The sequence below is a fragment of the Stegostoma tigrinum genome, unplaced genomic scaffold, assembly GCF_030684315.1.
Source record: "Stegostoma tigrinum isolate sSteTig4 unplaced genomic scaffold, sSteTig4.hap1 scaffold_186, whole genome shotgun sequence".
Taxonomy (NCBI): domain Eukaryota; kingdom Metazoa; phylum Chordata; class Chondrichthyes; order Orectolobiformes; family Stegostomatidae; genus Stegostoma; species Stegostoma tigrinum.
Window position 1 is genome coordinate 35,656 of NW_026728126.1, and position 21,845 is coordinate 57,500.

At 46.9% G+C, this 21,845-nt stretch overlaps 1 long non-coding RNA gene across 3 annotated transcripts in view; it reads left to right on the forward strand.

The window, feature by feature from the left end:
- Positions 1 to 21,845, forward strand: part of LOC132207867 (uncharacterized) — a 519,454-nt gene that overhangs the window by 31,905 nt on the left and 465,704 nt on the right. The gene's annotated exons all lie outside the window — the stretch shown is intronic.

Genomic DNA, 21,845 nt, shown 5'->3' on the forward strand with positions numbered 1-21,845 from the left:
TTATAGAGCTGCAACAAGATCTCACGACTCTTCAACTCAATCCCCCTGTAACTGAAAGCCAAAACACCATATGCTTTCTTAACAACCCTGTCCACTTGGGTGGCCATTTTAAGGGATCTATGTATCTGCACACCAAGATCCCTCTGTTCCTCCACGCTGCCAAGAATCCTATCCTTAATCCTGTACTCAGCTTTCAAATTCGACCTTCCAAAATGCATCACCTCGCATTTATCCAGGTTGAACTCCATCTGCCACCTCTCAGCCCATCTCTGCATCCTGTCAATGTCCCGCTGCAGCCTACAACAGCCCTCTACACTGTCAACGACACCTCCGACCTTTGTGTCGTCTGCAAACTTGCTGACCCATCCTTCAATTCCCTCGTCCAAGTCATTAATAAAAATTACAAACAGTAGAGGCCCAAGGACAGAGCCCTGTGGAACTCCACTCACCACTGACTTCCAGGCAGAATATTTTCCTTCTACTACCACTCGCTGTCTTCTGTTGGCCAGCCAATTCTGTATCCAAGCAGCTAAGTTCCCCTGTATCCCATTCCTCCTGACCTTCTGAATGAGCCTACCATGGGGAACCTTATCAAATGCCTTACTGAAGTCCATATACACCACATCCACAGCTCGACCCTCATCAACTTTTCTAGTCACATCCTCAAAAAACTCGATAAGGTTTGTAAGGCATGACCTACCCCTCTCAAAGCCGTGTTGACTGTATTTGATCAAGCCATGCTCTTCCAGATGGTCATAAATCTTATCCCTCAGAATCCTTTCTAACACCTTGCAGACGACAGACGTGAGACTTAGCGGTCTATAATTGCCGGGGATTTCCCTATTTCCTTTCTTGAAGAGAGGAATTACATTTGCCTCTCTCCAGTCCTCAGGTACGACTCCAGTGGAGAGCGAGGATGCAAAGATCTTCGCAAGTGGCGAAGCAGTTGCATTTCTCGCTTCCCAAAGCAGCCGAGGACAAATCTGATCCGGGCCTGGCGACTTGTCAATCTTAATGTTTGACAAAATTTTCAGCACATCAGCTTCGTCTATCTCTATCCATTCCAGCATGCACACTTGCTCTTCAAAGGTTTCATTCACTACAAAGTTCGTTTCTTTCGTAAAGACAGAAGCAAAAAACTCATTTAGGGCTTCCCCTACCTCCTCAGGCTCCACACACAAGTTCCCTATGCCATCCCTGATCGGCCCTATGACGCAGGCAAAACTCTATCTCTGCAGGTAGCATGATGCTGTGTTCTCAAACTTCCCTGCCTTTTTGTAATATAATATTGTCTTTTTAGGACAGAAGTGGCTTTTTTTTGTTTGTTTTAACTTCTGCACATACTTTCTATGCATGTTAAAATTCTACACCTTTTCAGTTCACTGCAGTGCTGCATAATGAAGACTTGGAACAATTTTTTTTTTATAAAGTAGAAAATCAGTGTGGTTTGTTTTCCAAAATGTGATGTGTAAGTGCAACACTTAACAGTGTGTTCATCAAACTATTGTTTCCTTTGATCTTTGTGTTGCAGAAATTTCTAGAATCATTTCATATATATTTTTCTTGATATATTTTAGCAGCTTTCCTGGAGCAAGTCTGGTTTCCTTCGGATGAGACGACTTTCAGACATACTCCCTTTACTGTGAGATTTAATTGCGGTAAAATGAGGAGGATTTTTATTCAGAGACACACATGACTATATGTTTAAAGCATTGGAAAATGCGTTCTGTTCGGACTGTCATGTTATCTGGTGTTTGTACCAGGCTTTCCGATGAAATGCAAGTGATTAAGGATGCTAATGATGCCACATGTTATTACAAGAGGAAATGAACATACAAGTCAGGATTTTATGCCACATTTATACATAAAATAGACCATGCAGCATGGATGCAGTGACTGAGTGGAATGGGATGCAGTGACTGAGTGGAATGGGATGCAGTGACTGAGTGGAATGGGATGCAGTGGCTGAGTGAAATGGGATGCAGTGGCTGAGTGAAATGGGATGCAGTGGCTGAGTGAAATGGGATGCAGTGGCTGAGTGAAATGGGATGCAGTGGCTGAGTGAAATGGGATGCAGTGGCTGAGTGAAATGGGATGCAGTGACTGAGTGAAATGGGATGCAGTGACTGAGTGAAATAGGGATGCAGTGACTGAGTGAAATAGGGATGCAGTGACTGAGTGAAATGAGATGCAGTGACTGTGGGAAATGGGATGCAGTGACTGAGTGAAATAGGGATGCAGTGTCGGAGGGAAATAGGGATGCAGTGACTGAGACAAATGGGATGCACTGACAGATGGAAATGGGATACAGTGCCTCAGTGAAATGCTCACAACGAATTGCCCCCTCCAGTCCTCCCCGTGTCTCACATGTATGTAAATATTTTTGTTGTATGTCTAAGAGAGGTCTTTGGTTCATTGCGTGGAGCCAAAGTCCAATGCTTTATTTGTTTATTTGATATGCAGCTGGACAGAACGCAACTGCAGTTGTGACATTGTACATATACAAAGAGATTTCTTGTGAAAAAGGTGTATTTTTCAAATCAGAAATGTGACTGGGAGGAGTGTGGATGAGCCCAGGCTCACTGTGGGTCTGGTTACGGTCACCACATTGTCACTAAGATGTGTGTATATGCGGCATGGCTGGCTGTGAGACTGTGAAAAATCACTAATTAATAATAGTTTGTTTCTTCAATTATTTGTTGGATGTGTGTGTCACTGACTGGTCCAGCATTTATTGCCCATCCCTAATTGCCCTGGAGATGTTGGTGGTGAGCTGCCTTCTCGAACCGCTGCAGTTCGCCTGCTGTGGGTTGCCCCCACAGTGCCATGAGGGAGGGAATTCCCATCTTTTGAACAGTCGCAGTGAAGGATTCCGGATATATTTCTAAATCAGAATCACGAGTGGCTTGGAGTGGGATTGAAGGAGGTGTTCCCATGTACTTGATGCCCTTGTCGTTCGAGATGGAAGCTGTCATGGGTTTGGAAGGTACTGCATGAGGAGCTTTGGCGAATTTCTGCCGTGCATCTTGTAGATCGTACACAGTGCTGCTGAGGCCGCTCATCATTGGTGGTGGAGGGAGCGGATGATTGTCGATATCGTGTCAGTCAACTGGGCTGCTTTGTCCTGGATGGAGTCAAGCTTCTTGCATGTTGTTACAGCTGCAGCCATCCTGGTAAATGGGGAGCGTTCCATCACAGTCCTGACTTAGGCCTTGTAGACAGTGGACACGTTCTGGGGAATCAGGAGGTGGGTTAGTCGCCGCAGCATTCCTCACCTCTGACCTGCTCTTGTAGTCACTGTGTTTATGTGGTGAGTCTGGTTCAGTTTTTGTTCAAAGCTCACCCCCATGACGGTGACAGTGTGGGACGCAGTGAATGTAACAAAATTGTTTGTCAAGGGGGGGTTGTCTCTTGTTGGTGACGGTCATTGCCTGGTATTTCTGTGGTGTGAATGTAACTTCCACTTGTCTGACCAAGCCTGGGTATTGCCCAGATCTAGTTGCATTTGGACAAGGACTGCTTTAGGATCTGAGGAATCATGAATGATGCTGAACATTGTGCAATCATCAGGAACATCCCAACTTCTGGCCTTATGATGAACGCAAGTTCATTGATGAAGCAGCTGAAGATGGTTATATCTCGGACACTGCCCCGAGAAACTCCTGCAGGGATCCCCTGGAGCGAAGATATCTGACCTCCAATAAGATCATTCATTTTCCTGCGTGCCAGGTATGACTCCAGCAAGTGGAGAATTTGTCCCTTTATACCCATTGAGTCCAGTTTTGCTCGGGCTTCTTGATGCCACACTTGGTCAAATGTAGTCTTGTTGTAAAGGGCTGGAGCTCTCACTTCCTCTCTGGAATGCAGCTGTGTTGTCCATGTTTGAACCAAGGCTGTAATGAGGTCAGGAGCTGAGCTGCCCTGACGTAACCCAAACTGGCCGTCGCTGAGCAGGTGCTGCCTGATAACAATGTTACTGACACCTTCTATCACTTTCCTGATGATTGAGTACAGCCTGATGGGGCAGTATATGGCCAGGTTGGATTTGTCCTCTGTTTGCAATCCGGCACATACGTGGGCAATTTTCCACTGTGTCGGGTAGATACCAGTGTTGAAACTGCACTGCAACAGCTTGGCACGGGGAGCGGCACGTTCTGGAGCACAAGTCTTCAGTATTATTGCCAGAATATTGTCAGGGCCTGTGACCTTTGCAGTATCCAGTGTCTGCAAGTGATTCCTGACATCACGTGGGGTGAATTGAATTTACTGAAGACCGGTATCTGTGATGCTGGCGGAGCCCGAGATGAATCATCCACTTGGCCCTTCTGGCTGAAGATTGCTATGAATACTTCAGCCTTATCTTTTGCACTGATGTGCTGGGCTCTTCCATCATTGAGGATGGGGATATGTGTGGAGTCTTCACGTCCAATCAGTTGTTTAATTGTGCACCACAGTAAATGACGAGATGTGGCAGGACTGCAGAGCTCAGATTTGATCCATTGATGGTGGGATCACTTTGCTGTGTGTATCACTTGCTGGCTATGCTGTTTGGCGGCTTCACCAGGTTTCTTTATTTATTCATTCACAGGACAAGGGCATCATAGAATAGAATCAGAGAATCCCTGCAGTGTTTTGGTATTTCCAGGGCGTCCCGGGAGGGGTGGTGTGTCGGTATTTCCAGGGGGTCTCAGGGAGTATGTCAAGACTGACAGTGGGTCGCAGGGAGTTTGTCTGTACAGGGATCTGGGGCTGTGTGTCCGTATTTCGAGGAGCTCCTGGGGAATGTGTCAGTGTTTAGAGGGGACCCTGGGAAATGTGTCATTATATACAGGGAGCCCCAGGGAGTTTCTCAGTACTAAAAGCGGGGACAGGGAATGTGTCAATATTTGCAGCTGGTCCCGGGGAATATATCAGTATTTACAAAGGGTCCTGGGGAGTGTGGCAGTATTTTCAGGGGTTCTCTGGGACTTTGCCAATATTTAAAGGGTGTCGAGGGAATATGTCAGTATTTAGAGGGCTTCCCGAGGAGTGTGACAGAATTTACAGGGGTCCCGGTGATTGCATCAGTATTTGCAGGGTGTCCCAGGGAGAGTATCGGTATCCGGGGGTGGAGTGTGTCAGTGTTTACGGGAGTTCCGGGCTGTGTATCGGTATTTACAGGGGGAATGGGGAATGTGTAATTATTTCCAGGGGGTCCTGGGAGTTTATCAGTGTTTACGGGGGTTCCGTGGAATGTGTCAGTGTTTCGGTGAAGTCCCAGGGAATGTGTTCGTGTTTAGAGGGGTCCTTGGGAAATGTGTCCGTATTTACATGCAGCCCCAGGGAGTTTCTCAGTATTTACAGCGGATTCCAGGGAATGTGACAGTAGTTACAGTGTGTCGTGAGGTGTCTGTCGGTATTTACGGGATATCCCAGTATTTGTGGTTAGTTGCGTAGAGTGTGTCTATACGTACAAGGGTCCGGGGATGTGTGTCAGTATACAGAGGAGGCCGAGGGAATTTTTCAGTGTATAAAGCGGGCCCTGGGAAATGTGTCAGCGTTTACAGAGGGTCCCTGGGAGTGTGGTGGCATTTTCATGGATTCTCAGGTTCTATGTCAGTATTTACAGGGAGTCCTGCGGAGCGTGTCAGAATTTATAGGGGCTCGGTGCATACGGACACACTCCCCTGGAATCCCTGTAAACACTGGCACACTCCCTGGTACCACCTTGAAATACTCTAGCTCTCCCCAACACCCGCTGAAAAAACAAAGTCCACGGGCCCCCCTGTAACTACTGACGCTCTCCCCAAGTCTCCCTGTCAATCCTGACACAATCCCTGAGATGCCCTGTAAATACTGACCCTCCATGGGACCGCCTGTAACTACTGACACACTCCCGGGAGCACCTGTAAATAATTTCAAATTCCCCGGAACACCCTGTAAATACTGACACTCTCACCAAGAGCCCCTGTCAATACTGACACAGTCCCTGAACCCCTGTAGGTCGCGGGAATTTTTCAGTATTTAAACGAGGCCCCGGGAAATGCGTCAGTCTTTGCAGAGGGTCCCAGGGACTGTCAGTATTTTCAGGATTTGCTGGGACTGTGTCAATATTTACAGGGGGTCCCACGGAGTGTGTCAGTTTTACAGGTGATTTCAGGGGCTTTGTCAGTATTTCCAGGCGGTGTCACAGATGTGTCAATATTTACAGTGTGTCCCCGGGGACTCTGTTGGTCTTGACAGGGGATTACCAGGTCGTGTGTCAATATTTACAGGGTGTCACAGGTTGTGTGTGTGTGTCAATATTTACAGGGTGTCCCTGTGTATGTGTGTGTGTGTGTGTGTGTGTGTGGGTATTTACAAAGAGTCCCTGGGGAGTGTGTCAGTGTTCATTGTGGGTCCAGGAGAGACTGTCAGTATTTATAGGACGTCCAGGGAGACTGTCAGTCTTTACAGGGGGTCCTCAGGAGTTTGTCAGAGGGTGAACGCTGAGGCAGTGCCTCATTATGCAGGTGTCAGAATTCAGATAGTGTCCCTTGATGAGAGGGCCAGTACTGAGGTATTGCAGCTCTGTGAGCAGGTCAGTTCTTAACCAGTGTCTCGTTGTCAAGTGGTCAGTCCTGAGGCAGTGACTCCATGCTGGATGGTCAGTGTTGAGGAAGTGCCTCATTGTTAGAGGAACATTACGGAGGGTAAGTCTCCAGGTAATGGTGACAGAGCTGAGACAGAGCCACATGATCAGAGATTCAGGGCTAAGGGATTGACTCAATCACAGCATTGTCTTGAGGTAGTCCCTCTTTGTGAGAGGTTTAGTTCTGATGGAGCGCATTTGTCAGAGGCGATCCATACTGATCCAGTGCCTCATTGTCGTGGGGTCAGACTGAGAGGCTGCTAAACAATTATCAAGTCAGTTGTGACATATTACAGTTCTATCCTGCCGTCAGTCCTGACAGAGTGCCTCATTGCCAGAGTATCAGTACGGAGGTATTGAAGCGCTGTCTGAGCATCAGGGGTAGGGAGTGCCTCATTGTCACAGGGTCAGAAATGTGGGAGTGCGTTATTGTCAAAGGGTCAATGCTGAGGGAGTGCTGCCATTTAAGGGGGACAGAATTAAGGAAGTTGCTCACATTTCAAGGGCCAGTACTGAAATAGTTTTGCACTGGGATGTCAGTGTGGAGGAAGGGCCTCAGAAGCAGCGGATCAGTATGACGGTTTCCCTTATTGTCAGGGGGACAGTTCTGAGGCACTGACTCGTTGTCAGAGGGTCAGTACGGAGGTATTGAATCACTGTCAGCGTATCAGAACTGTGGGGCTGTTTTATTGTCACAGCGTCAAAACTGACGCAGTGCCTCATGAAAAATGGGTTAGAATTGCGAGAGACCCACACATTACACAATCAGTAATGATGTATTGCAGCATTGTGAGATGGTCAGAATGAGAGAGGGCCTCATTGTCACAGGGTCTGCACTGAGCGATTTCATCATTTTCAGGCACTCCGTAGGGGCAGAGCCTCATTGTGATCGGGTCAGAATTGAGGGAGTGCCACTTGATTACGGGGGCAATACTGAGGTATTGCAGTTCTGTCAGGTGGTCAAATCTGATGGAGCTCCTCATTGTCAGGAGATCAGCACTGTCAGAGCAGAAGGGCTGAGGTGTTACAGGTCTCTGAGAGGTCAGTACTACGGGAGTGCCTCATTATCAGAGGTCCAGTACCGAGGGAGTGCACAATCGTCAGACTGTCAGTACTGAGGGAATGCCTGATTGTTCAAAGGGTCAGTACACAAGGAATGTCTCAATGTAATGTATGATTAGAGATGCAGTGCTGAAGGAGTGCCTCATTCTCAGTGTCAGTTCTGAGGCAGGGTCACATTGCTGGAGGGTTGTTCTGACTTGGTGCATTAGTAACAGAGGGTCAATACTGAGGCAGCATCTCATTTTAGGGGCTTAGAATTCATGGGTGCTACATAATTAGGAGGTTAGCCCCGAGGTATTGCAGCTCAGGTGCGGTCATTAGTGAGGGGGGAGTGCAACATTGTCAGGGGTCAATTCTGAGGTGTCAGAAAAAGTCCTCCCAGAAACATCAGCAGGACTTGACAAAATCTGTACAAGTGAAGCAATGCCTGGCCCGTTAAATAAGAGCAGGTTTGTTGGAGCCGATATAAACGATAGACCTCAGTGTAATGGAGGAAGCATTGAGGGAGTCCCGTACTGATAATACAAGATAATAATTCATACATAATTGCAGCATTGTCAGAGGATCAGAACAGCCAGAGTGCATTATTATGAGAGACTGAACACAGAGGACGAGCTTCATTGGAACAGGTTCAGAATTAATGGTGAGCAACACATTCACAAGGTCAGTACGGAAGTATTGCATTTCTATTGGAGGCTCAATACTGAGGAATTACCTCTGTCAGAAGTTAGTACTTTGTCAGGAGTGAGGAATTGTGGCATTGTCACTGTGTTGGTCTGAGAAAGTGCCTCTTTATCAGAGGGTCAGAATTGATGGGAGTGCTACATGATTAGATGCTCAGGACTAACAGATTGCAGGACTGTCGGCGGGTCAGATCTGTGGGAGTGATCATTGTGAGATGGTCGCTGATGTCCAACCCTAAAACATAGAGCGCCCTGTAAATAACTCCTTAAAAAAAAGGCCCCTTTCACTAAACCCGAAAACAGAGCCCCCGTCTCTCAGTCCGAACACACAGAACCCACTAAATTACTCCTAAAACACGAAGCTCACTGTGAATAAAACCCAAACACAGATGGCCCTGTAAATGAACACTAAAGAATAGACCCTCCTAAAACAAACAGCACCCGTGAAATAAAGCCGAAAACACAGGAACCCCAGTGTATAAACCCTGACATTCAGAGCCCCCTGTAGATAAACACTAAAAAAAAGTAAAAACTAAAAGGAACTGTGGATACAGTAAAATCAGGAACAAAAACAAAATTGCTGGAAAAGCTCAGCCCTCACGCTAGCCCAATCCGGCACTCAGCAGAGCCTCAGGCCCAAACTAAACCAAGCTTTAGCCGCACTCCTCGCCCTCACACACGGAGCCGCCTGCACAGAGACCCTCAAACGCCTTTCTCTCATCCGTAAAAAGCGGGCTTCACTGTAAATAACCCCTAAAACACAGAGTCCTGTTTAAACAAACTTCTACAATATCAACTTCACCCCCTGTAATTATACGCTCAAATACAGAGACCCCTTTAAATGAACACGAACACATATCCCCCAGGAAGTAAAAGGTGAAATACCGGGCTCCTTCGAAACAAAGCCGAAGGCACAGAGCACCTGTCAATACCCCCCAACATCGAGCCGACCTGTATATTATCCGTAAAACAGGGCCCCTTACAAATAAACCCGAAAAGACAGAGCTGGCTGTAAGTAAAGAGCCCCTTGTAAATAAATACCAAAACACACAGTAAAAACCGGAAGAACTGCGGATGCTGCAAATCAGGGAAAATATCCAAAGTTGCTGGAAAAGCTCAGCAAGTCTGACAGCATCTGTGAGGGAAAAGAAAGAGTTAACGTTTTGGGTCAGGTGATCCTTCCTCAGAACCTCTGGCTGGCGCGTCTTCAGGAATGCAGGGTGAATTGCTTTAAAATATCCTTTTTCTGTGAGGCTCTATAACATTATAATAGAAAAACATCAGAACTAAGCAGGAGTAGGCCATCCGGCCCCTCGAGACTGCCCCGCTGTTCAATAAGATCCTGGCTGATCTTTTTGAGACTCAGCTCCACTCACCCACTCGCTCACCATAAACCTAAATTCCTTTCATGTTCATAACGTGATCTGGCCTTGCATAAAACACATTCAGCGAGGTAGTTTCAACTGCTTCACTGGGCAGGGTATTCCACAGATTGACAACCCTTTGGGTGAAGAAGTTCCTCCTGTCCTCAGTCTGACATCTGCTTCCTTTTATTTTGAGCTATACCCGCCTCCTCCTCGTTTCACCTGCCAGTGGAAACAACCTCCCTGTCTCCACCTTATCTATTCCCTTCATAATCTTGTATGTTTCTATAAACTCTCCCCTCATTCGTCTGAATTCCAATGAGTATCATCCCAGCCAACTCAGTCTCTCCTCATATTCCAACCCTCTCAACTCTAGAATCAACCAAGTCAATCTCCTCTGTGCCCCCTCCAGTGAGAGTATATCCCTTCTCAAGTCAGGAGACCAAAACTGCACACAGTAGTCCAGGTGGAGCTTCATCAGGACCCTATACAGCTGCAGCATAGCCTCCCTGTTTTTAAACTCCATCCTTCTCGCAATGACAGACAAAATTCTATTTGCCTTTATAATTACCTGCTACAATATTACTTTTAGCGATTCCTGCACAACGACACCCAAGTCACTTTACACAGTAACATGCTGCAATTTTTTTACCATTTGAACCATAGCCTACTTTGTTGTTATTCCTATCAAAATGGATGACCTCACATTTATTGACATTGAACTCCATCTGCCAGACCATTGCCCACTCACTTAGACTGTATAACCATCTGCAGGCCTTCAGTTCTTCTGCACACTTTGCTCTACCGCTCATCTGAGTGTCTTCTGCCAATGTTGACACACCACACTTCATCCCCGACTATAAATCATCTGTATCAATTGTAAACAATTGCAGTCCCAACACTGATCCCTGAGACACACTACTAGCCACTGACCGCCAACCAGATAAACACCCATTTACCCCTACTCTTTGTTTTCTGCCAGTCAATCAATCCTCTGTCCATGCCAATACATTACCTGTAATGTCATGCAACTTTATCTCATGTCGCAGCCTTGGCATCTAGTCAAATGCCTTCTTGAAATCCAGATACATGATATCCACAGGTTCCCCATTGTCCACCATGCAAGTATGTCCTCAAAGAATTCCACCAAATTAATTAAACATGACCTCCCCTTCATGAGCCCATGCTGGCTGTTCCCAATGAGACAATTTATATCCAGTTGTCTTGCTATTATCTTCCTTAATGATGGATTCACGCATTCTCCCAACAACCGAAATTAAGCTAACTGACCTATAGTTACGTGCTTTTTGGAAAACAGCCAATGTGACACCACTGTTTAAAAAGGAAGTTTACAATCTGCGGGAACCAGCCCAGATTCCAGTGAATTTTGGTAAATAATTACTGGTGCAAGCCTCTTTACTATACTGTTGTACGAAAGGTCCTCTTTACCAATGCGCCCACAAGCACTACATATTAGCGCTCTCACGCTCTCATTCATTCATAACTTTACTGACCTCTTACTGGCATAGCTTGTTTAATATTACCGCATTTCATTCATAAAATTGCCATCTTGTCATACCTTTCACTATGAAAGGGAGACTGAATTAAAATGCTCCTTCCACCCCATTTACAGCCCTTTCACAGTTTTAATCCTCACGGCTTTATTTTGCTGACAGCTGCAAAACGTGTGTCTACATCAGTGTCTATCCCTGAGTACATGTTAATTTTCTAACCTATTCAGAACAATACCATCGTGTCATCGTTTGAAGAAGCATAATATTAATCAGCCCTCAGCAACCGTCTCCTAGGACTTGAATAGCTTGCAGGATATCAGACAAGTTTTCTGCATAAGCAGAGATAGTAGGAACAGCAGATGCTGGAGAATCTGAGATAACAAGGTGTAGAGGTGGATGAACACAGCAGGTCAAGCATCAGAGGAGCAGGAAGATTGATGTTTCAGGCCTAGATGCTTCTTCAGAAATTGGGAAGGGGAAGGAGGTTCTGAGATAACGAGAGAGAGGGGGAGACGGATAGAAGATACATAGAGGAGAAGGTAGGTGGAGAGGAGACAGACAGGTCAAAGAGGTGGGGATGGAGCCAGTAAAGGTGAGTGTAGATGGGGATGTAGGAAGGAGCTGGGTCAGTCCAGGGAGGATGGACAGGTCAAGGGAGCGGGATGAGGTTAGTAGGTAGGAGACGGAGGTTGGGGCTTGAGGTAGGAGGAAGGACAAGGGTAGGGAGGCAAGGGCGAGCTGGGCTGGTTTTGGGATGCGGTGGGGGAGGAGAGATTTTGAAGCTTATGAAGCCCACATTGACACCATTGGGCCGCAGGGTTCCCAAGCGGAATATGAGATGCTGTTCCTGCAACCTTCGGGTGACATCGTTGTGGCACTGCAGGAGGCTCAAGATGGACATGTCGTCTGAGGAATGGGAGGGGGTGTTGAAACAGTTCGCGACTGGGAGGTGCAGTTGTTCAGTGCGAACTAAGTGTAGGTATTCTGCAAAGCGGTCCCCAAGCCTCCACTTGGTTTCCCCAATGTAGAGGATGCCACAACGCGAGCAGTGGATGCAGGAGACCACATTGGCAGATGTGCAAGTGAACATCTGCTTGAGATGGAAAGTGTTCTTAGGACCTGGGATGGGGAGTGAGGGGAGTGGTGTAGGGGCAGGTGTAGCACTTCTTGCAGTTGCAGGGAACAATGTGCCAGGTGTATTGGGGCTGGAGGGGAGTGCGGAGCAGACAAGGCAGTCACAGAGACAGTGGTCCCTACAGAAAGCAGATAAGGGTGGGGAGGGAGATATGTCTTTGGTGGAGTCGGATTGAAGATGATGGTTGGAGGATGATACGTTAGATCCAGAGGTTGGTGGCGTGGTACATGAGGATGAGGGGGATTGTGTTTTGGTTGTTATTGCGGAGAGGGGGCATGAATTACGGGAAATGTGGGAGACGCGGTCAAGGGCGTTCTCGACCACTGTGGGAGTCGGGGGGAGGATTTGCGGTCCTTGAAATATGAGGAAACCTGAGATGTATTGGAGTGGAATGCCTCATCCTGGGAGCAGGTGTGGCGGAGGTGAAGGAATTGAGAACAGGGGGTGTTATTTTTGCAGGAAGGTGGGTGGGAGGAGATGTATTCTAGGTAGCTGTGGGAGTCGGTGAAATAGATATCAGTTTCTAGGTGGTTGCCGGAGTTGGAAACAGAGAGGTCCAGGAAGGTGAGACAGGTATTAGAAATAGTCCAGGTGAACAGGTATTAGAAATCGTCCAGGTGAACTTCTGGTTGGAGTGGAAGGTGTTGGTGAAGTGGATGAACTGTTCAAGCTCCTGGTGGGAGCACGAGGCGGCGCCGATACAGTCGTTAATGTTATGGAGGAAGAGGTGGGTTTCGGGCCAGTGTCGCAACGGAAGAGGGACTGTTCCATGCAACCCACAAAAAGGCAGGCATCGCTTGGGCCCATGCGATGTTTCTTGTGACTGCAGCCCCCTGGCGGCCCTCCCGTGGTGGTGCTCATCTTTGCTGCGATCTGCCGGCTCGGTCCCCGAAAGGCAGCATCAGTTCCCTATCCCCGCCCTCCCTACAAACCAACCCTTTAAAGGCGGAAGGCACCCACCCCCTTATCATAAAGGTCAGGTTGCGGGGTGGGGCGGGGGGCACGGCGAGAGGGTGCCAGAGGCTGCTTTTATTTTGGCGCAACCCTAATCTGGGGGTTATCTAGCACCCCCGCGCCCACAGAAATAGGGATTATGGGTGCACACCGCTAATTTTGGATTCCTCTTTAGAATAAAAAGTAGAGGGGGAGTGTGAATAGGGTTTTGGGATGGGGGATGGGATAGGGTGTGGGGGTGGGGGTGTAGGTCGGGTTGGGGGAGAGGGGGAAGAAGGTGCCCCTCTCCTTCCATTTAAGGGTGCGTACCCACAATTTGGCTCCTTAGGCTCTTTCCTGTTCTGGTTAGGGTTAGGCCGATGGCGAAGGTTAGGGTTTGGGCTGAGGTTCGGGTGAGTGCTGATGCCTGGCACTCCCTCCATACTGACCCTCTAATATGTATGTACACCCTAAAACACAAAGTTTCCGGTAAATATGCCCTAAAACACAGAATACCGTGTAAATCAGCCCAAAAAAGAGAGGGCCCTGAAGATAAACCCTGTAACGCTGAGTTCACTGTAAATAAACCCTAAAACACAGATCACTGTAAACAAACCCAAAGACACAGAAAACCCTGTAAATAAACCATGAAATACAGAAAACCCTGTGAATAAACTCTAAAAACACAGATCTCACCGAAAATAAACCCTAAACACAGATCTCACTGCCGACAAACCCTCAGTCAGAGAGCTCCCTGTAAATAAACCCTAACACAAAGCTAGCTGTAAATAAACCCGAAAACACAGTGCCCTCTGTAAACAAGCTCTAAATCAGAGCTCACTGTAAATATTCCCGAAAACACGGAGATCACTGTAAAAAAGAAACTCAGAACAAAGAGCCGCTCGTAAATTTTCCTAAAACACAGAGTCCCTTGTAAAAAGCCCGAAAACACAGAACCTCCTGTAAATAAAACCTAGAACCTTCTGTAAATAAACTATGAAACACAGAAACAAAGTTGCTGGAAAAGCTCAGCAGGTCTGACAGCATCTGTAGCGGAGAAAAATGAGTTAACTTTTCGAGCCTGGGTACCCTTCCATTCTGAGGAAGGGTTGCTGGACCTGAAAAGTTAACTCGTTTTTCTCCTCCACAGATGCTGCCAGACCTGCTGAGCTTTTCCAGCAACTTTGTTTTTGTTCCTGATTTACAGCATCCACAGTTCTTTTGGTTCTTATTAAACACGGAACCCACATTAGATAAAACCTAAAGCACAGAGCTCAAGTACATAAAGTACATAACCATAAACGCAGAGCCCCCAGTAAATAAGATTTAGGGCTGAGCCTAGGTTTCATGTTTATGCAAGTGTGAACATTAGGGCTGAGGCTAGGCTTCGGTTTAAAGCTGGTGTTATCTCTGAGGGTAGCGTGGAAGAAAGCAGCTTTGCATTCCCAGAGACAGAGTTGAGGGAGAGCATCTGTGTATTCCATAGGAGGCACGGGAACCATTGTAACCTTAACAGATCAAATAATATGACAGATTAGTTTACAATTAAAGATCATTGTGACTGTGGTCACAAGGTGAAGAGCTGGATGAACGCAGCAGGAAAAGCAGCACCAGAGGAGCAGAAAAGCTGACGTTTCGGGCCGAGACGGGGGAGGGGAAGGGGGTTGTGAAATAAATAGGGAGAGAGGAGAGGCCGATAGAAGATGGATAGAGGAGAAATTAAGTGGGAAGACGGGATAGGTTGGAGGAAGGACAGGTTAGGGAGGCAGGGACCAGCTGGGCTGGTTTTGGAATGCGGTCAGGGGAGGGGAGATTTTGAAGTTTGTCAAGTCCACATTGACACCATTGGGGAACAGGGTCCCTAACCTGTCATTCCTCCCACCTCAAAACCCAGCCCCATCTCCTACCTACTAACCTCATCCTGCCCCCTTGGCCTGTCCATCCTCCCTGGACTGACCTATCTCCTCCCTAACTCCCGCCTGCATTCACCTTTCCTGGCTCCATCCCTGCCTCTTTGGCTTGTCTGTCTCCTCTCCACCGATCTTCTCCTCTATCCATTTTCTGTCTGCCTCCCCCTCTCTCCCTATTTATTTCAGATCCCCCTCCCCCTACCATTTCTGAAGAAGGGTCTTGCCCAAAACACCAGCCTTCCTGCTCCTTTGCTGCTGCTTGGCCTGCTGTGTTTATCCAGCTCTACACCTTGTTAACCCTGTAAATATGCTCTCAAGCACAGACACCCCTTTAAATAAATCCTAAGAAGGGTCATTCAGGAAATAAAATGTAAAAGAAACCATAAAAGCCAGAGTCCCTGTAAATAAAGTGTAAAACATAGAGCTCCAAGTAAATAAATCCTGAAACACAGTGACCCCAGCAAATCCTCCCTTCAACTAAGCCTCCTGCAAATAAACTCGCAGAGGCGACTGCAAACAAACCCCAAAACACAGGACCTCCAGTTAATAAAGCCTAAAACAGAAGGCCCACTGTAAATCAACATGAAAAAACACAGCTCCCACTGCAGCACTGCGAATTAGTCGGATTGAGTTAGTACCTCAGTCAGCAAGTCAGTTCTGAGGCAGGGCCTCTTTGTCAAAGAGTCAGATTTGAGGGAGTACCATTGGATGATGGTTATTGCAGCACTGTGAGAGTACTGGAGTGAGAGAGCACCTCACTGTCAGAGGGTCAGTACTGAGGGGGTACCTCACTGTCAGAGAATCAGCACTGAGGGAGTACCTCACTGTCAGAGGGTCAGTACTGAGCGAGAACCTCACTGTCAGAGAATCAGTACTGAGGGAGTACCTCACTGTCAGACGGTCAGTACTGAGGGAGTACCTCACTGTCAGAGGGTCAGTACTGAGCGAGAACCTCACTGTCAGAGAATCAGTACTGAGGGAGTACCTCACTGTCAGAGGGTCAGTACTGAGCGAGAACCTCACTGTCAGAGAATCAGTACCGAGGGAGTACCTCACTGTCAGAGGGTCACTACTGAGGGAGTACCTCACTGTCAGAGAATCAGTACTGTGGGAGTACCTCACTGTCAGAGGGTCAGCATTGAGGGAGTTCCTCACTGTCAGACAATCAGTACTGAGGGAGTACCTCACTGTCAGAGGGTCAGTACCGAGGCAGTACCTCACTGTCAGAGGGTCACTACTGAGGGAGAACCTCACTGTTAGAGGGTCACTACTGAGGGAGAACCTCACTGTCAGAGGGTCACTACTGAGGGAGTACCTCACTGTCAGAGAATCAGGACTGTGGGAGTACTTCACTGTCAGAGGGTCAGCATTGAGGGAGTTCCTCACTGTCAGACAATCAGTACTGAGGGAGTACCTCACTGTCAGAGGGTCAGTACCGACGCAGTACCTCACTGTCAGAGAATCAGTACTGAGGGAGAACCTCACTGTCAGAGGGTCACTACTGAGGGAGAACCTCACTGTCAGAGGGTCAGTACTGATGGAGTACCTCACTGTCAGAGGGTCAGTACTGAGGGAGAACCTCACTGTCAGAGGGTCAGTACTGAGGGAGCACTTCATTGTCAGAGGGTCAGTACTGACGGAGGACCTCACTGTCAGCGAATCAGTACTGTTGTCATGTTCGTTTTCGGAGACCCTCACGAATTTGTTGCAATATCAAGACACTGAACTGTTTAGGAAAACACGAATCCTTTTATTACCAAGCAAGTACAAGCTGTGGAGAATCACAGTACTTAACCCGGCACAGAGCGCAGAGTCTCGCAGGTAATTCTCCCCGAGCAGCGGACAGTCCCCGCTCTTCATACTTTACAAAATACATGATACATAAAATAATTACACATTTTACAATGACATGATACATAAAACAATTACTACAACAGACAAAGACAGGATACCGAACAATTATTATATCAAGAACATAAAAGACCAGGATATCGTCCCGAAGATAATAAAATGTGAGGCTGGATGAACACAGCACATCTCAGGATGCTGCTGGACTTGCTGTGTTCGTCCAGCCTCGCATTTTATTATCTTGGATTCTCCAGCATCTGCAGTTCCCATTTTCACAGGATATAGTATCGATTGCTCTTGAAGTGGCTGCTGATGGCATGAGGCGATTTCAAGTTGTTATCCGGACAGATTGTTCTAACCAGACACACTGGCAACTTGAAATCACAAATTCAGTGCCCTGGCCCCTTTGTCAGCGACAGAAATTGCATGCTTTAGAAGTTTCACACCTTTACAAATGTTCCCCACCGAACCCTATCTGGCACAGTTTAATTCTAATTGTATTCAGTCAGGAAGCTTAAGACAGTGTCTGCATACCGATGTGTGGGAAGACAAAGAGTTACAAAAGTTTTACACTGAATTCCTAGCTGGGCAGGAAGCTTCAGGGCAGTGCCTGCATCCCTGCGCGTCGGCAGATGAAAGACTTTAATTTGTAGAAGTATCGAAATCAATGGGATGTTATACAATAACATCTCATTGTGAGAGTACCTCATAGTCAGAGGGTCAGTACCGTAGACGTGCAGTGTTGTCTGACGGCCAGTCGGGTCAGGATTGAGGGCTATTACAGGGACAGGACTGAGGTATTTGAAATAGGGCAATGACTGGTGTGGATCCTTTTTATTTTTTTAAAATTAGACGACACCAGAAAGATTATCAACCCGATGTGATTTGATTGGGCTGACAATCAGTTGATGACAGCAGAAAGGTCAGTGGCCTGATTACCGCGGCCGGGACTTGAGATTTCACTCTTGCCGACCTTCTCATTCTTCTCGCTCAATTTCACGGAAGAGCTGTTTTGAGAGAGAGTAGGAACTTTCTGAAAGTGATCGCGGGCCCTATTCAATATGTATCTAACAGAGACGTGGTAAAGCAGAAACTTGTTTGATGTCCCACCAGCAATTCAAGTCCTGGGAGACGTTTGTTGAGGGCTGATTAATACTATAATTATTCATAGTTTCGGGTGACACGATGGATGGGAAGATATTGTTCTGAATAGATTAGAAAATTAACACATAGTCAGGGATTGACTCTGATGTAGACACAGGTTTGGACACTATCAGCAACACGAGTTCAAACTGTGAAAAGGCAGTAATGCGTGGAAGGAACATTTTAATTTATAGTCTCCCTTTATTAGTGAAAAGTATGGCAAGATCGCAATTTTATGAATGAATGAAATGCGTAACAGTAAACAGAGGACCCGAGTGAGTGTTCAGTAAAGTTATGAATGAATGAGAGCGCGATAGTGGTCACATGGAGCGCTGTGGGTGCATCGGTCAAGAGGACCTTTCGGACAACAGTAAAGAGGCTTATGATATAATGTCACAGAAAAACCACACAAAAGGATACTTGAAGGCGATTGGCCCTGTATCACTAAAGACACACCAGCCAACCTCCGGAAGCCTTGTTAAGTGCTAACCGATATGAGTAAACAGGGCAGACCACAGGATATTCAGGGGGAAAGGTTACAAGATGAACAAGTGACCACTTTTCTGAAGAAGGGTCTAGGCCCGAACCGTCAGCCTTCCTGCTGCTGGGCCTGCTGTGTTCATCCGGCTCGACACCTTGTTCTGTCAGACCACGTGAGCGAACGAGTTTGGCGTGTTTGAGTCTGACTGGTAAATATGTGATACACAACCATTTGATGTTACTGACTGCCTGGTGAATTGAAAACTGAAATAACTGCGGATGCTGCAAATCAGGAACAAAAACAAAGTTTCTGGAAAAGCCCAGCAGAACTGAGGGAGGTTCTGTGGAAGGGTCACCGAACCGGAACCGGTTAGCTCTGTTTTTCAGCTGACAAATGCTGCCAGACCTGCTGAGCTTTTGCAGCAACTTTGTATTTGTTTTCTGATTTGCAACATCCGCAGTTTTTTTGGGTTTTTACTCAGCGTTTTAGGGTTTATTTACAGGGCGCTCTTTATTTATCGCGAGCTCTGTCTTTTAGGGTTTATTTGTGAAGGGCCCTGCCTTACAGATAGTTTACAGGTCGGCTCAGTATTCGGGTGCATGAAGAGGTGCGCTGTGTTTTCGGCTTTATTCAGCCCTGTCTTTTCCTGTCTACTTCCTGGAGGATGTGTGTTAGAGTTCTTTTTAAAGGGGTCTGAGTATTTGAGTGTACAATTGGAGGGGGATCTGTGTTTTTCAGTGTCCTGTATGTTTTTGACTTAATTTACAGGGTAGATCTGTGCTTTATGGCTTATTTACAGGGGGCTCTGTGTTGCAGTGCTTCTACACTGGCGGGGTGGGGGGTCTCTGTTTTCGAGTTTATTTCCAATGAGGCCTGTGTTTTAGGGTTATTTACAAAGAGCTCTGTGATTTAAGGTTTACATAGAAAGGCTGTATTCTAAGGTTTATTTACAGAAGGCTCTCTGCTTTAGGGTTTATTTACAGTGAGCAGTGCAGTTTAGGATTTATTTCCAGTGAGCTCTGGGTTTTAGCATTTATTTACAGGAGGATCTTCATTTCATGGTTTTATTTCAGTTGGATCTTTGTTTCAGGGTTTTTTTTAAACAATGAGCTCTGTGTCTTATTTACCGTGCCATCTGCGTTTTTGAGTTTATTTGCAGAGCATTCTGTGTTTTTGAGTTTATTTCCAGGAGGCTCTCTGTTTTAGGGTTTGTTTGCAGGATCCTCTGTGTTTTAAGATTTAATTTACTGTTTATTTGCATGGGTACTCTCTGTTTGAGGCACTGACTGAGTACTGACCTTCTGACAATGTGGTACTCATTCAGATCTGACCCTCCAGCAATGAGGTACTGTGTCAGAACTGATCCGCTGACAGTAAAGCACTGCCCCCTCAGTTCTGACCCTCTGACAGAGCTGCAATCGTTCAGGACTGAACTTCTGATCATGCTGTACTCCATCAACTCTGAAATCAATGCATTGAGGTACTGACTCAGTATTTACTGTGTGCAACTAATATACTCACTCAGAACTAACCCTCTAGCAATGTGAGCCTGCCTCAGAACTAACCCTGTAACAATGAGGCACTGACCTCAGCACCAAATCTCTAATTACGCGGCTCTCCCCAGTTTTGAGGCACTCCTTCCGTACTGACCCACGAACAAAGCGGCACACACTCAAGAATGATCCTTCAATGAGGTATCACCTTATAACAGAGCTACTGACATCAAGGCCCTCTCTTTGGACTGTGTCTGATAATGAGGCACTGACTTGGTTCTGACCCTCTGACAATGAGGCATTCTGTCAAGTCTTACTGCATTAAAATGAGGCACCCTCTGACTGATCTGAAATGCCTCAGTATAGACCCTCTGATCTGAAACACCACTTCTTAGACCCTCTAAATGACAATCTTTTAATTCTGACACCATTACAGTGAGGGTCTGCCTTGGTGCTGACACTCTGTCAAAGAGACGTTGCCTCAGAACTGAGCTGCTGACAATTAGCCAGTGCCTTAGGTACTGATGAGTGAATAAAAAGGCCCGCTCTCAGCACTGACACTGCAGCAATGAGGTATTGCCACAGAATGAACCCACAAAGGGCTCATAATTGAGGGAGTGCCTACTGATTGAAGGGTGCGGATTGAGGTGTTGCAGAACTGTCAGAGGGTCAGAACTGAGGTATTGCATCATTGTCAGATGGTCCATTCTGAGGCAGTGCCTCGGTGTAGTAGTGTCAGAATTGAGGGTATGCACATGTTTAACTCATCAGGAATGAGCTTTATGCAGCTCTATCAGAGGCTCAGCACTGACTGCTTGCCTCATTCTCATAGGATCAACACTGATATATTGAAGCACTGTTAGATCTTCAGTGCTGAGTGGGTCAGAACTGAGGGAGTGCATTGCTGTCAGAGGCAGTGCCTCATTATGCAGGTGTCAGAATTCAAGAATGGAGGGTCAGTACTGAGGTATTGCAGCTCTATTCAGAACCAGTGGCTCGTTGTCAAGTGGTCAATGCTGAGGCAGCGACTCAATTCTGTACAGTCAGTCTTGAGGAAGTGCCCCATTATTAGAGGGCCAATACGAAGGGTAAGTCTCAATGCAATCGTGATAGAACTGAGACAGAGGCGCATGATCAGAGATGAGATTACCTACAGTGTGGAAACAGGCCCTTCAGCCCAGTAAGTCCACACCGCCCGTTGAAGCATCCCAGCCAGACCCATCCCCCTCTAACCCACACACCCCTGAAAACTACGGGCAATTTAGCATGGCCAATCCACCTAGCCTGCACATCTTTGGACTGCGGGAGGAAACTGGAGCGCCCACATAGGAGGAGGCCCACATAGATAGCGGGAACTGCCGATGCTGGGGAATCTGAGATAACAAAGTGTAGAGCTGGATGAACACAACAAGCCAAGCAGCATCATCCAGCTCGACAGCTGTTATCTCAGATTCTTTAGCGTCCATTTTCTGACGAAAGATCTAGACCAAAAACGTCAGCTTTCTGACTCCTCTGATGCTGCTCGGCCTGCTGTGCTCATTCAGCTCGACCCCGTGTTATCATAGAGACAGCACGTTGGGTGTCTTTGCTACATCATGTTTTGTAAGTGTCATAAGAACTTAGATGAATGGCTTCAACATACAAATAATTTTAACGTGAATAAATTTAC